The sequence below is a fragment of the Nyctibius grandis genome, chromosome 2 (genome assembly GCF_013368605.1).
Source record: "Nyctibius grandis isolate bNycGra1 chromosome 2, bNycGra1.pri, whole genome shotgun sequence".
NCBI lineage: Eukaryota > Metazoa > Chordata > Aves > Nyctibiiformes > Nyctibiidae > Nyctibius > Nyctibius grandis.
In genome coordinates, this window is record NC_090659.1 from 67,517 (window position 1) to 82,073 (window position 14,557).

The 14,557-nt window shown below is 49.0% G+C and overlaps 1 protein-coding gene across 6 annotated transcripts in view; it reads left to right on the forward strand.

Moving 5' to 3' along the window:
• The first annotated feature begins 5,290 nt into the window (after nt 1–5,290).
• Nucleotides 5,291–14,557, forward strand: part of BBX (BBX high mobility group box domain containing) — a 134,519-nt gene continuing 125,252 nt past the window's right edge. For 2 of the 6 annotated variants that reach the window (XM_068424749.1, XM_068424759.1), the window contains exons 1-2: nt 7,067–7,158; nt 8,659–8,731. The gene's annotated coding sequence lies outside the window, so the exon portion shown is untranslated. Of the gene's footprint in view, nt 5,367–7,066; nt 7,159–8,658; nt 8,732–14,557 lie in introns of those variants that run through there. The other 4 variants (XM_068424765.1, XM_068424780.1, XM_068424775.1 and 1 more) reach the window with 4 other exon arrangements.

Consider the following 14,557-nt stretch of genomic DNA (forward strand, 5'->3'; position numbering starts at 1 on the left):
GCAGTTAAATATTATTGCAGTTTACATGAGAGTTAAAGCAGTAACTGTAAAAATCAGAAGAGTAGGGTTGCAGGAAAGCTGCTCTCCTTTGGCCCAGCTTTCAATGGGGACTTTGTCAGTAAGTGTGAAGCAATCCCAAGTTACTGGATGTGAACAGCAGACCCGCTGCTCTCTTGTGTGTCACTGGCTATGGAAACTGATTGGCTTGCGCTAGACCAACTCAATGGGCTACAAAACCTCAGGTGAGCAGGTGGCACCTGATTTAAACATTTTTTGTAATGCAGTAGACTTGTATAAGGACAAGGAAAATCTACTGAGTTTAGAGCTTAAGTGAATTGCTTCATTATTGCAGACATTGCATATTTCACGTACACTAGTATGTTAAGTAGTTAATATATATTAGTTTAACATATACCTAAATGTCTTGCAGAACCAGAAGGAGTTTCTGCAGAGGTGTTTTAGACTCAAATGGATCTGGATGCTCTGGCTAGGCTATTACTCAATTCTTCTGAAACAGGAAAAAGTGGTAAACAGCTCCTCAAGATGTAGTAATATTTCTCTGAGAAAGGGAGGCACCGTGAAAGAGAAATCTCAGAGCAACCGAGAAAGAGATGAAAGCAATGCACTGCAAGTTAGAAGCCCAGATTTGATTCCTGACTTTGCTGCTTCCATACTGTGAGACTCCTGGCAAGTCATTTCTCTTGTCTGTTCCCCTTCCTACTCTCTTGTCTAACTCATCAAATGAAACTGCTAGCAGCTTAGGCCAGACGTTTCTTGTAGGATCTAACGCTCTCAGTGGCTGGTTTTGTCAGAGGGTTGCAGCTGTTAATGGTCCGCTGGTAAAAAGATGCATAAAAAATAAGAAAAAAGAGTTAATAGGAGACAGTGGGAATTAGATGCACAGGTACAGAGAGAGAACATTCAGAAGCAGCATCTCAAAATTATGAAGAAGAAATTATCCTGATTATTTCAATATTGTGAAATAATAGAAGTAAGGAATAGGAGCAAAGAAATAGTCAGAGTTTAAATGTGGCCTCCTACATAGAAACCAACAGAACACGCTGGCCCTTTCTTTGACTTCTACAAACTTCCGTTGAGTTCTCAAGAAAGAGAAAGTGTTCCTAAAAAGGGGCTGAGGTGGGAACAATAACTTCCTAAAAGTGTGGTTCCTGAAGAATGGCTGTCCTGCACCGATCCTGTAGCTCTGTTCCTACTCTAAAGTGGATATTCTGCAGCTTTAGTTCAGATAAAATGCCTCCTCCCTTCAGTGCTTGCACATAAATCGCTATTAATGTTACCATGTTATACAAGTGCATTGGGGAGGAAAATAAGCCCACTAATGCACTGTCCTGCTCCAGCGTTTTTTAACCTGGAGGATGCAACGCTATTCCATGGACTGTGGGTGGGAACAAGCCACAGGAAAAAAGGCAACAGAGGTGGGACAGGCTCCATAAGGCTGCATCTGCCTCACCCTTTCTTCCCCATGCTCCTCCCCGGGCTGTGGGCAAAGCTGAACGCAGATCAAGCATATGCTCCCCGAGTTGCCTTCTGGCCTTCCCTCCCTGCTCACATGACAACCGTCACTTGTAGTCAGCCATGGTAGCAGCTCAAAGGGACCCAGGGCCTGCAGGCTCAGGCTGCAGCTGGCTAGTCCAGGCTTCCTTTTTATCGTCTGAATACATTTAAAACGGCCACAGAAGCACGAGTCTGTCTCAGCCTGGAAGAGCTACCAGTGGCCAGCTCAGCTCCACGGGCCACAGGTAGCTTCTGCCGTGGGCAAGTGGTAATCAAGGACCAAACTCAGCCCCCCCGCAATGTTAGTGAGCTCCATGGCAAGCCCTAAAGGAAGGGAACAGAACAAATCCTGATTACTATTATTCATATCAATGCTATTATTTTTCCTGTTATTATCAAATAACAACAAACTTTTCTCAATAAATATTTTTTTCCCTTCTAACAGATCATAGACACATGGCTACTTGTGTCTTTTATGTTGTGCCACGGATCAGTTAAGAGGGGACACGTGGCTGGGAGGGAGATACTCCACTGTCAGCTGAGTGCGAAACAGGCAAACCCAGATGAACTCAAACAAATGCCACAAATGTACAACTTCGAAGCCCCAAATCCTGCTGTGTCTGCATCTGAGTAGGCTGCTTTATCTGTGCTGACCGGCATCGGTTCCAGAGGAGCACTGGCTGTACGCAGGAGTACCTGTGAGCAGTCCACAGGGTAGGGTCGGGGCATCATTCTTTTAAAAGCTAATACCAATTATACAGAAGTGACAGAAAAGTACCATCTGACGATAAAAGTTTCTGCAGAAACATCTGGAAATGTAACTTGTGGTAATTTGAAAACAACTAATAATCAGCAGGCAATTTTAAAAACTTCAGCACTCGCTGTTCCTTGAAAAAATCATCAGGAACTCTGGCTAGCACCTTACAACTCTTGATAACAGTGACTGACTAAAGCCAGAAATATCTCCAAGTGGGCAAGCAAAGGGATTAATTTGCTTAAAAATATATATATAGAAATGGGAACCCAGAAATATTTACTACCCTCTCCCTCCACCCCTCATGACCTCAGTGTTTGCAGAAGGTCCTGGATTGACAGCCCAAGAAAATACAGTCCTCTCTTTCACTACAGACACAATAAATCAAAGGCAGTGGAAGCTCACACATTTTATTTTCTGACCATGCCAGCGTACCTTAGCTTACTCATCTCTCTTAAAGGATGAAAAAATACTTCTGCTTCTACAGGCCTAACAGGTAGATGCCTGGCAACTCATGAAGCCATTTGTAACTGCACAAAAGGGACACAAAACATGATTGTTCTAATTAGTAGCACTGTATATCCATTTTGTATAGCTGTAAACAACTACATTACGTGCAAGGTATCCCTATCTTGACCTCTTTTCTGAAATGGCCAGTAAAGGCATCAAGAGTAATAGACAGTCCTGTTAACAAGAAATTGAAGCATCCTTTCAAATAAACTTCATGCACACTATCAAGCATCTACATCACTTATATTGCTCAGTAATTACCTGCTTTGGCAGGATTTTAGCAATGAAGAGGTATGAGAGGCTCCATGGTGTACTGTTATTAACATGGGTAAAAGAATCCAAGAAACAAGGCACCAATACTGAGAAGTAAGAAACTATACCGTGTAAGTTTTAACTGTCTGCCTTAGGCCTCTTACTGGCAACTGCTTATGCATACTGAAAAGATGCTGCTTACCTACAATTGCAAAGCACTTCACAATCTACAAGTGATAGGAGGAAGTTCTGCCTAAAAATTAGGCCAGCCTTTCCAAATGTGACCAATGAAACTTGTGTGCCTTCACTTGCCAGCGTCCCAACCTGTGGCACCTGACATGCACCTGACTTCCAGTGGATGGATGGTCAGCTCTGCTTTCTTAGCAGTGAAAATGAAAAAAAAAGAGGTAAAATGCATTAATTACAGAATATGTTTATCCTGATATTTTTATATTGTTCAGGGACTGACTAACCCAGCCCTGCTTTCAACAAGCAAGATGGTGGGGCATTTAGAATACTTTTCTCACATCTTAACAAAAAATGTGTGGGCTAATTTAAAATGACTTCTCAGAAACAGGGATACAATTTAATTTTCTAAAATCAGCTTGTACTTTACCTCACCATTTTATTCAGACACAAGAAATATTATTTCAGCTATTTAACATAATTCTGCTGTAAAGAAAAATGAGGGGGGAAAAAATGAAAGAAGAATATGCAAGCAATGGGAAGATTCTGAAATCAACCATATCACAATGGAAAAAAGCTCGGGACAGAGGACATATGGAATAAACTCCACAACATCCTTGCAGCGTTGGATATGTAAAGCCGTTGTGAAGCACAAACATTGCTCTTCTATTGCAAAAAATGAGTGCACTTCGGTTTCCATTGTTATGATTATTTCTGATCTTTTTTTTTAATACGCCAATTGCTGACTGGAAGTCAGAGTCCCACCTGAAGACAGTGCCACGCAGAAATCAGTGCTTCCTGACTGGAAGAATAAATGCCACACTTTCTCCTCAAAAACCATAGAGGTCTCCTGTTATATATGTTCAAACCCTCGAGAACATTACTCTGTTGGGTCGGTGTATACAGTATGTGTTCATGTTGTGTTCGATTCCTGTAGGAGAAGGCAGCTTTCCCAAAAGAAGTTCCAATACGTTTCCCCACGGCTTTTCCAACACCCGTCAGCACAATCGCCACGCAGGCACCCAAAAGCTGCTGGCCTCACGCTGTCGCTTTGTCCGTGCGAGTCACACAGACTCTCGGGCGAATTTCACATCCATGTGGCTGGTAACACATGTGGTGTGTAACATGTGGTGTGTAACGTGTGGTGTGTAACGTGTGGTGTGTAACGTGTGGTGTGTAACATGTGGTACGCGAGGCGCAGGGCAGAGAACCGGGCCGGACAGGAGGCACGGCACGGGCCCCACCGTTACACTTGTACTCGTTCTGCCACACAAGCGCCCGCTGTCTCTGTGGGCAGCTGAAGCGAAGCCTGCCGTGCTGCCGGTGTCGGGCCGGCGAGGGCCTCTCCGCCGCGTTCGGGCGAGGGTTACGAGGGCAGCAGGCACCCCCCGGCGCTCCGCCGCACCCCCGCGCAGCGCCGCTGCCTGAAAGCCTCCGGCCGGCTCAGGGGGCGGCCGCCGGCCTCGGCCCGGCTGCCCCCCGGGGCGCGGGGCTGGCTTCCCGTGTTTACTGCCCGAGCAGGGGCCGTGCGGATGCGCTGCTGCCTCCCTCAACTTCTCTGCTCGCCGCGCTCTGGCCTCTGAATGAAACCCGCGCACATCGACAGAGTGAGTTACCGGGGGGGTGCGCGGGGGGCGGCCGGGGCCGAGCGGGGCCGGGCCGTGCCCGCCCCCCGCACCCCGCCGCGGCCGTTACCCCGCGGCGCTGCCCGGGGCAGGCGTAGGTTACTCTGGCAGCCCTCCGCGGGCGGCCAGTGGACTGCAGCTGCCGGCGCCGTGGCTGGCCCGGCTCCGCGCTCCCCTCGGCGCCGGGGGGCCGCGGGCCCCCGCTACCTGCCGCGCTCGGCCCCTCGAACACCGCCACGAGCGGCGCGACGAGCTTTGTGTGAGTGTGTGCAGCGAGCGTATGCGCCAGCGGCTCCCTCGCGGGCCGCGGCTGTAACGGCGCCGCTGACTGGCCGGCGGGCCCATCCCTCAGCGCGCCGGCCAATGGCGGGCCGCCTTATATCCCGGGGAGTGTTGTGGCGCTGCCCGGGTTGCATGGCTCTGTGTGGAGCCGCGTTCCGCGGGCGCCGTGGCGGAGGGGACCCGCCGCGCGCCTGCCTCGCTCTGGCCCAGCGGCGCGCAGCCCGCCCGCCGGCCCCGCCGAGGTGAGTGCGCGCCGCCCCTCACCGGGCGGCGGGGGGACGGGCAGCGGCAGGCAGGCAGGGAGGGAGAGAGAGAGAGAGGGGGGTGCCCTCGCCCCACACTTTCCCCTCCGCGCCCCAGCAGCTGGGCAGCCCCCTGCGCCCCCCCCTGCGGCGGTGGCGGCCGGGAGGGAGGCGCGGAGCTTCCCCTGCCCTGCGCGGCGGCTGCCGCGGCTCCCAGTCACTTTTTCCTGCCTCTGCTCAGCCCTGCCTGCGTTTGAAAGTTTGGGCAGAGGAGGACGGGTGGGTCGGTGCCGCCAGCCCTCCGCCCGGCCGGAGGGGAGGGGGGTGAGCCGGGGTGTTTTAGCGGGGCGGGGGGCGAGGTGAACGGCAACACAGCGCAGTGCATTGAAAAAAAAAAAGCCGAGAGCAGAGGGCGGCGGGGGTAGGCCAGGCAGTGCCAGCCTGCGTTTGAAACCAGGCACCTCTCGCCGCCACAGAGAGAGAGAGCAGCGGCGGCCGCGGCGGAGGGAGGAAGGGGAAGGAGGGCGAGGAGGAGGGATAGCCATCGGCCGCCGCTCGGTGTGTGCCTCCGGGGGCGACTTGACAGGGAAATCGCGGCAGGCAGAAACGAAACTTCATGGCGAGGGGCGAGGCGAGGCGCGGGAGAGAGTGCGCGGATCGGTATCGGTTGCCACCGGCCTGGGGGGGCTCGGCGCCGCCGCCGGGAGAAAAGGGCGGGGGGGGGGGGTGGGGGGGGTATAAAACCCAAGAGGGCGAGGAGCCGATCCGGCGGCTGCACGGGGAGGGGAGGCGTGAGGAAAAACCTCGGCGCCGACCCCGACAACAACAGCGGCCGGGCTCGGCCGGAGAGTTGGGCTGTGCGTTTTCCGGTAGTCATCGGCGATGCACCCGGGGCGGCGGCGGCGGCGGCGGCCCCGGTGGGCGGCGGAGGGGGGGAGGGGGCGGGCGGCCCTGCCGGGGTTTCGCGTGGATGTGGGATTATGTTGTGTCAATAAGTTTAAGGTGGAGAGGGAGAAAGGGAGGCGTGCGGGGGCCGGGGGGACAGGCGGCGGCAGGCCTCGGCCGCGCGAAGTCCTGTTTTTGAAGGTAAGTTGTGACATTAGGTGGTCGCGATGACAGAAAACTTGGCGGGGGGCGCCCCGGGGAGGGGTCGGCCGCCTTGGGCGGGGGGGCTTTCTCCGCCGCCGGGAGCTGGATGGGTGCTCGGCTGTTATTTGCTGCTGCGAGATCGGGTCGCTGGTAAATTACAGAAGGCAGCCCTCCTCCTTCTCCTCCTCCTTCCCCCACCCCCCCGCCAGCCGCTTCGCTCTTCCTTCTCTCGGGTTTATTTGCAATGTATGAAACTTGCATGGCTGTGAGGAGAGCCGATCCAGTGTAGGTTTGCGAGGAGGAGGAGGAGCAGGACGGGAAAGGAAGGGTTGGAGGCAGGGGAAGGGAGGCAGCCGCGTTAATCCCAGGCGCCGCACGGCAGCAGGTTTACGTTAGAAATATCGGTGGCGGCCGGCCGCCGCTGAATGAGGAAGGTGGAACGAAGCGATGCGAGAGCCGCCGAGGCGACATGTACGGCGGCGGGGCGAGAGGCACCGGCAGGCGGCTGCCCGCCCCCCTCCCTGCCTGCCTGCCTCCCTCCCTCCTCCCTCCCTCCCTCCCCGCCGGGGCGGGGAAGGACCGTGCCCGGGTCTCCCCCGCTCGCCGCCAGCCGAGCCGCGAGGCCGCGGGGCTTTAACCGTGTGCGGGGCGGATTCGCCACTTTTGCCGGGGGAGGCCCGCGGTTAAAAGTTTTTTTCCGGAGGTGAGTGTGTGCGGGGAGGCCGGGGCGCCGCCAGGCCGGCGGTGGTCACTCGGGCCTGGGGCGCCGAAACCATTGCCCGTCCTGCTGATGACACGTCCAAGTCCCGCAGCCCGGCGGGGCGGCGGAGGGGCCGGGGCAGGGACGGGGTGCCGGTCTCCATGTGGCTCTCCCGGCGGCGGCACCTCTTCCCCGGTGGCAGCGGCGGCGGCAGCGGGATCATCGCCCGGGCCCGCGGGGAGGAGGAGGAGGAGGGGAGCAGCAGGGAGGTGTTTGCTGCCAGTCTGCCTCGCCGGATCCCGCCGGGGAGGGCGGCTGGGAGGGCCGGGGAGCCCCCGGCGCCCCCTCCCCGCGCCGCCGCCCCTCCGCCGCCCGCCCGCCCCAAAGGTGTTGTGCAGACTTTTCCCCCCGGGAGGGTGAGATTTATGCGCTGCATTATTGCTCCTCTCCTCCCCCCTCGAAGCAAGATGGACTCTCTCTTCTCTCTTTCTCTCTCACACACTCACTCTCACTCGCTCTCTCTTTCTCTCCCCCTCTCGCTGTGTCTTGTCAGCCTTCGAGATCGACATTTTGTAACTAAGATGCAAACTTGATGGTGACCGGGGGCGAGGGGGGGGGGGAGCGCAGGGGGGAGACGGGAAAAGCCTGGGTCACGGCGGTCTTTCTCCATGTTTAATACCTTTTCTTTCCACCCCACCCCGGAGCCCGGATTCCGGTGGCCCTACACTTTGCACGGGCGGGGGTGGGCGGTGGCTGCAAGCGGCGCTCCGCCCGCGGCGACCGGGGGTCTCGGCGCTCTCCCGGCGGGCCGCGGTGGCGGAGGGGCCGGCTGGGCGGCGCAGGACTCCGGGCGGCTCGGCCGGGCTCTGCCGGGGGGGAACGGGCATTACCTGGAACTGTGTTACGACGCTGCAGCCTCCCTCCGTCCCTCTGTCTGTCTGTCTCCCGGGTGGGTCTGGTACCTGCGGTCTGACGGCTTATTCCTCTTGTTAATTTTGCGTTGTTTGGCTTGTCCACGCGTGGGGACTGATCGCTCACTTGTGTAAGTTCCCCGGGGGTGGTTGTTGTGTGTGCCTCCGTGCAGATGGTGGTCAACTTTCTGCCTTGTATGTTGGTAATGCGTGCGTGTTTCTCTGTGTGTGCCTGTAAATAATTACGTGATGCGTCCCTGTGTGCTCATGTGTGTGTCTGTGTGTGCGCACAAACATGCAACCGTGTGTACAGGAGACAGAGGAGAAATAACCCACCCTGCTGGTGCACGCTCAGATGATTTGCTCCATTTGCCCAGTCCTAATGCCCTTTGAAGATACGGTGCATCTTTTGTTTGCTCCTTACGGTTTCCTACGACTGTCATCTTGTTTTAATGACAACTTCTCCGGGGTGAGGGCAGGAGGAAGCAAGTTTCAAGTTTAGGGATCCTCTCCTCTTGTTGGCGTTGTGGTGAGTTGCAATATTGTAAAATCATGGTGTGCTGATGATGTGCCTTTATTTGATACTTTATAGGTCACTATCACATGACAAAGGCTTTGAGACAGCTTCATCTTCATCTGTCTGTAGTTTCCATTTGCCTTCCTGGGTAAGTATGTAAACTGTACACATGGAAAAAGAGCTCGGTGGTGGTTGATAAGATAGAGCTCCTCGTGCTGCCACTTTTTACATGGAAGATGCTTGTTCAGGTTTTAGCGCCTCAGAAAACATGTCTTCTCCGGGTGCTCGTAGCAACTGCTACATTACAAAGTTTGTACGTAGGGGTGGGTCTGAATAACCCGAGAATTAAAAGGCTGTGCACGTTCAGATCTCTCTTAACTTCTTCTCATTTTTTCTTGTTTTTTCTTAAACCTTGTTTTGTAAAGATAATCGGCTGATTGACTTAGGGCAAAAGTTTTAAACCAAAGAGTTTAGGATATGCAAAGTGCAACACACAGGTCAAAAAACTCAGTGAGAATGTAAAGTCCTTTTAAAATTCAGTGGTAGGAAAAATATGCAAATATGAATGGAATAGGTAATTGGAAATCTGTGGAGGTCAAGAATCAGTGAGAAGTTTAGCGGAACTGTAATACTGCTGCAACAGGAGTTGGTTCAGTTTTAACACATAAACTGAGAGCTAATTAGAATTCCATCCATGGTCTTTCTGTGTTACTATTTTTGCCATTGATTAATGCAGGTACCTATCAATTTGAAAGATGAATCTTGGTGACTAAATTACTAGTATTACTAAGCTTTTGGGTACACAGCCCTTTTTTTTATTGATATGCTGGGAAAAGTTTTGACACCTTTTGAAGGGTTGGACATCTTCTAAGCTAAAGTAGAAGTGGTAGTTTAAAGGAGAGGTTCTAAATTTGTGGGGTCACGTTCATAGATGACATAAAACGAGTGGCACTTGAAGTCCTTCTCATACAATTGCTGATGGTGGCACCGAAGTGCATTTGGCCCAAAATGGGGAAGCGGGAGGTAATATTTTTTTTTTTTTAATGATACTATTGTGTACATAATTAAAAACAAGACAAGATGTGTATTTAGGGTAAGCTTAGTACTCATAAATGTGAATGATTGATAACATACTCTTGACCTTTTCCTGGCGGTGTATAGCAGACATAGGATAAGTGATGGTCCTAAACATGCTGGGTTGAAGGGGGCTGTTGGCAGCAGCTGTTTTAGTGTGATATTATGACCACAAAACTAGTCTTAATGCTGGGGTAACCACTGTGGGGAGATGGTTCGAAGGGAGGATTCTGCTTGTTCTCCAGTTCCTGTAGAATTACACCCAAATTTCAGTTTTTTTGATTTTTGTGGGCAGTGAGATTGGTGTGTGTAGGTCTGAGAGTATAAACACCAAATTAATTTACTGAAATCCTTTATGACAGAGGAGAATATTGCCTTCAGTTTTATAGCATTACTGACAAGGTTCATATTCTGTGTAAGTAATTGGTGCAACAATTTTTACAAAGTAAAAACACATTGGGAAATTCAAAAACTGGCAGATAGGCTTCAAACTGTTGTTCAGAGTTGAATACAAATGCACTGATTTCTGAACTTAATTTTCTGTGTTTTCAGGTGAGAGATTAGAGTGCTGTAAGTGCCCAGGACTTTATTTGGAGTCATAGTAAAATGTACTGAACAAGAATAGCTCAGGGACCTTGCTTCAGGTAGTATCTTCAGTCACTGTCTGGTTTTAGTTTTATGTGATGAGTCTTGGATGCATGGAGGTTTGATCCTAGAAATGAAGTGGTGACTTTAAGAGGAGTAGACCTTGATTTTGTGCGTAGTGCTAAATGTAGGTCTTACCTGATGTTGAACTGGTGTGAACAAATTACAAAGAAAAGAAGGGTAGGGTATCTTTTTTGAAGAAAAGACATAATAGAAGCTTTAGAGGAAGCAGAGAGATACATTTCCTCATATCTTTAAAAAAGGTAATAAAAATAATGTGCCTAGTTAAGGGGAGAATAGAGATTTCATTAGATTTGTCCATGACTAGAAACTTCCATTTACTTCAGGGAGCTTTTATTTTGGTAAAAGGGAAGATTTCTTTTATTATGCAGTTCTCTGTAAAGTAACCATTCATGAACGGAGTTTAGTAATTCAGTCTTGATGTACAGGAGAGATACCTGGGTTCTGGTCTTGGTTGACAAGTGCCGGGTGCAGTGCTGGTGTGTCACAAGCTAAAAGGGGGTGAGCTGCTTAGCAGGGGGCCTTGTGAATGCTGCAGAAATTGGCCTGTGGTCTCAAAAGTTTGTTTGCTGTCCCTCTTGGCACAGCGAGCTGATAAACCATTTCAAGCAGACACATAATTTAGCAGAAACGTAACTGGTTTCTGTGTTGAGGTAGACTCAGAATATTCAAGAAGCTTGCCCTTGATGCTTTTGAGGTTTTTGGGGGCTGCTTGCCGTAAACCCATTGACTACGAGACTTCCATTGGTTTCAGCAGGAGGCTTATTTAGGAAAGGAGTGTAGGAGTGATGGTGAGAGGAATTTGTCCATGTTTATTTTCCCATTCAAGGACAAAAACCTTTCTCTTTCATAGCTGTTGTGTGAATAATTAAAGATACTAAATGTCAGTTTTCCACATAAAATATCAGAGGTAATTGTGCAGTTGTTTTATATGTACCATTTTTCCTTTTCATCCAGAATTACCTTAATACACTTTGCTCATAAATTAGTGGCTCCATAGCTTGCAATCCTGTAAGCACGTGAATATCTTTAAGCAGGTGACAAGTCTTGTTAAATTCACTGATACGATTGCTCGTATTCAGAGCCTAAAGTTATTCCAGCTTGCTGCTGCTCGTGGTCTGCAGGCTGAGGATGTGCAACATCTCTGAAGCTCAATCACCATAGCATTAGGCAGGGCAGCTTCTGGCACAGAGCTGGTAGCAGAGTGGTATGAAGAATGGAAGTTTTGACCAAGCGAGCTGGGGAGAGTTACTCTTGCACCTCGTGTAGCAGTGGGGAAGGTGCAGGTAAGGTAGATGAGACCTGCAGTGTGCAAGGCTCCGCCGTGGTGTGAAGGTTGTAAATCCACCTGCAGTGAAATGTGGGCACCTGGGAGGTGAAACACTGCCTCTCTTTCCATGGTACCTGGTATGTGTAGTGTGCAGGCTTCCCTCTTTAACTGAAGGTGGCTCCTTGGTGCAGGAAGGTACTATAAATTACAGTTGGAACTGAAATGAAACTCTGATTTAAATTTCTAAGTGTGCCACAGGCTGTCTCTGTGAGCTCTGGCAAGTGATGTAGTCAAAACCAGAGGCCACTTTCCAAATTTTGGGCCCAAGGCGGACTTCGTGTGCGCTGCCACAGGGGTGGTCCACTGCGTCTGCTGGCGGAGTCAGCAGCACTGCAGTGGCCTGCTGGCAGCTTCCAGCATCAGAGTTTACTCTTGGAAGCCCTCTGCCACCTGCAAATGGAGACTAACTATACTGCCCTGTATCATTGTCATATGGTGCCCATATATTGGGACAGTTTGGATAGTGTTTTACCTTACTGTAACCTTAATTTATGTTTTCTTTATTACTTAGGAGTCTATAAAGCTGGATTGAAATAACAGTGGTATGTATTTCAAAATATTCTTGAGAAGAAAGAGGAAAAAGTCAACTTTCTGACTTCTGTAGTATTAACTTTATTTCTTTTCCTTCTACCATGTTTCCCCCCTTTTGTGGAGTATCATTGTAAGAAGCTTTTTCATTCTGTTTTATGTCAAAAGATGATTAGGACTTAGTTCCTTTTTATTTTATTTTTATTTTTTTAAGATCAGTAATAATACAGTGTTTCTGTCTGAGACCGATGTGGTGAGCCTGGTACTAGTGGATGTGTGAATTTCACAAAAGGTTCCTACAACTGTCGCCCTTCTTGACAGTTCCAGAAGGGGTAAGACCTGAACCAGCAAAAGGATTACTCTTAACTTTAAGAATGGCTTGATGGGCTACTGCTAGATTGCATTGCTTGGAAAAGGGGAAAAAAAAAAGGCACATATTGTTCTCTCAATAATAATGGTATTATTAATAATTGGCAGTTGTAAGGATTGCTGTATTCGTGTGCTTATCTGGTGAAGTACATAAGCCATACTGTAACCACACACCTCCAAACAAGGAACAATCATTTTTATCCCTCTTTTAGGCATCTGAGATAGAGAGCAGTGCAGGAGCGTAGGCTTGCCTGCAGTCACTTAGCAGGGAACAGAATAAAATTCACGTCTGACTCCTTAGTTTTGTGTCCTTCCCCTTGGTGTGTGCTACCACTCTGAAGCTTTCCTGGTAAGTGCCTGTCTTGACCTGTGAGCAGTCTCACTGAACGCTGGGCCAGGTGGGCATCTTCTGCTAATGCTAAACTTTCATTCATAATGCTACTTTAAAAAAAAAACAAACAACCTTCAGAGCAGTGTGAAGTTACTGACTTTCAATTCGGTTGTACTTATTGACAGGAGAGTCTAAAGTAGGAGGAGAGCTTACTGAAGAGTTTTTGCTGCTAAACATGGTATTTAATATATATTACACTATTTATTATATTACACTATTTATTTAATACTAACTTCCTTGTATTAACTTTATGAAGTAAGATACTGGTTTTCATAGTGAAGGCTTTTAGAATATGCATTCATCTGAAACAGTTCTTTACAATTAAGTTATTCTTCATTTTCATAATCTAATGCGAAATCACAGCTAATTTTCTTATGAAACATGGAATTGACAGAAGCAGCTACTTTGGCACTCTGGCAATATTGTGATACATAGAGTAACTTACTAACTTGAACTTTTATTTCTAAACCCGCTAAACACATTTCAGCCTGTAAGATTTTCAGATTAGTAGTGTTTCGTTACTGAGAATATGAGTTGGCTTTGATTTTAAAATAGGAGTTGTATTTGAGGAGGACGGTATACTTAATGCCCGAGTGTAGAACTAATTGTAGTATTCTCACAATGGTAGCAGCATTTTATTATTTTTGATATTTATAAATTAAATTACATAGAAAATGAATCAACCAAGAGGAAAAGCATGGTTTTGACACTTTTCAGTGTTCCTGGCTTTTCCTTTGTAGCACACAAATGCATAATGTAATAGCAAGTCCTTATGAGCATGGACAATTCAGCATGTGAAAATAAACTAGCTTCAGGCATATCTGAGTACAAAGAAAGCTAGTACAACAAAATTTCAATTTTTAGCAAGAGGAAGGAAAGTTAACAGGATTTCATGAGACTACACTAAGAAAATCAGTCGCTTGGGAAGCATGGAACTTTGATTGTCAGAAATCTTCCATGTGGGTGTTTCGATATAAGGGATTTTATAAAATGTAGCAATCGCTAAAAATAAGAAACAGCATTTTATTGACCCTTCATGTCACAGAGCCTCATTCAGCAAAGATAAAAATAATTCAGTGGACTTGCACAACATGGGATCTGTGGAACTTAATTCAAGTGGAAGCTCTCTTGACGAGAAGCTTAACAAGTCCTGTCTACACCTTCCCTTGCTGAGGGGAAGTGGGAAGGTGCGTCTTTCCTCTGCCTCTTTGGTGTTTTTTTTTTTTATTATTATTATTATTATTTTTTCTTTCTGAAAGGCAACGTGTATGTAGCAAATTATTGAGGAGTCTGCTTTGAGACATTGTGAAACCACGCTAACTGTGTGCCTGGCTGTGGGGTTACTCTTCTCTTACGTAGGAGTAGCAACAGAAGGATTTCTGCCATCCACGCTCTCAGGAGGAGCTTTGTCCTGCTCTTCTGAAACCTAGAGTTCCCTTGGCAGGGCCAGGCACACACGTTGAAGGCTTGCTCCTTGGTACTGCTGGTGAGAGCTGAACTGCCCCATGGCAGGATTTAAGGGGGGAAAGTTTAAACCTGGTCCTGGGCCTCTGGTGGGCTGGGTCATGTGTTGGTGACTACACTGTACTGTTGAGTGTGCCGAGCAGTATTTACTG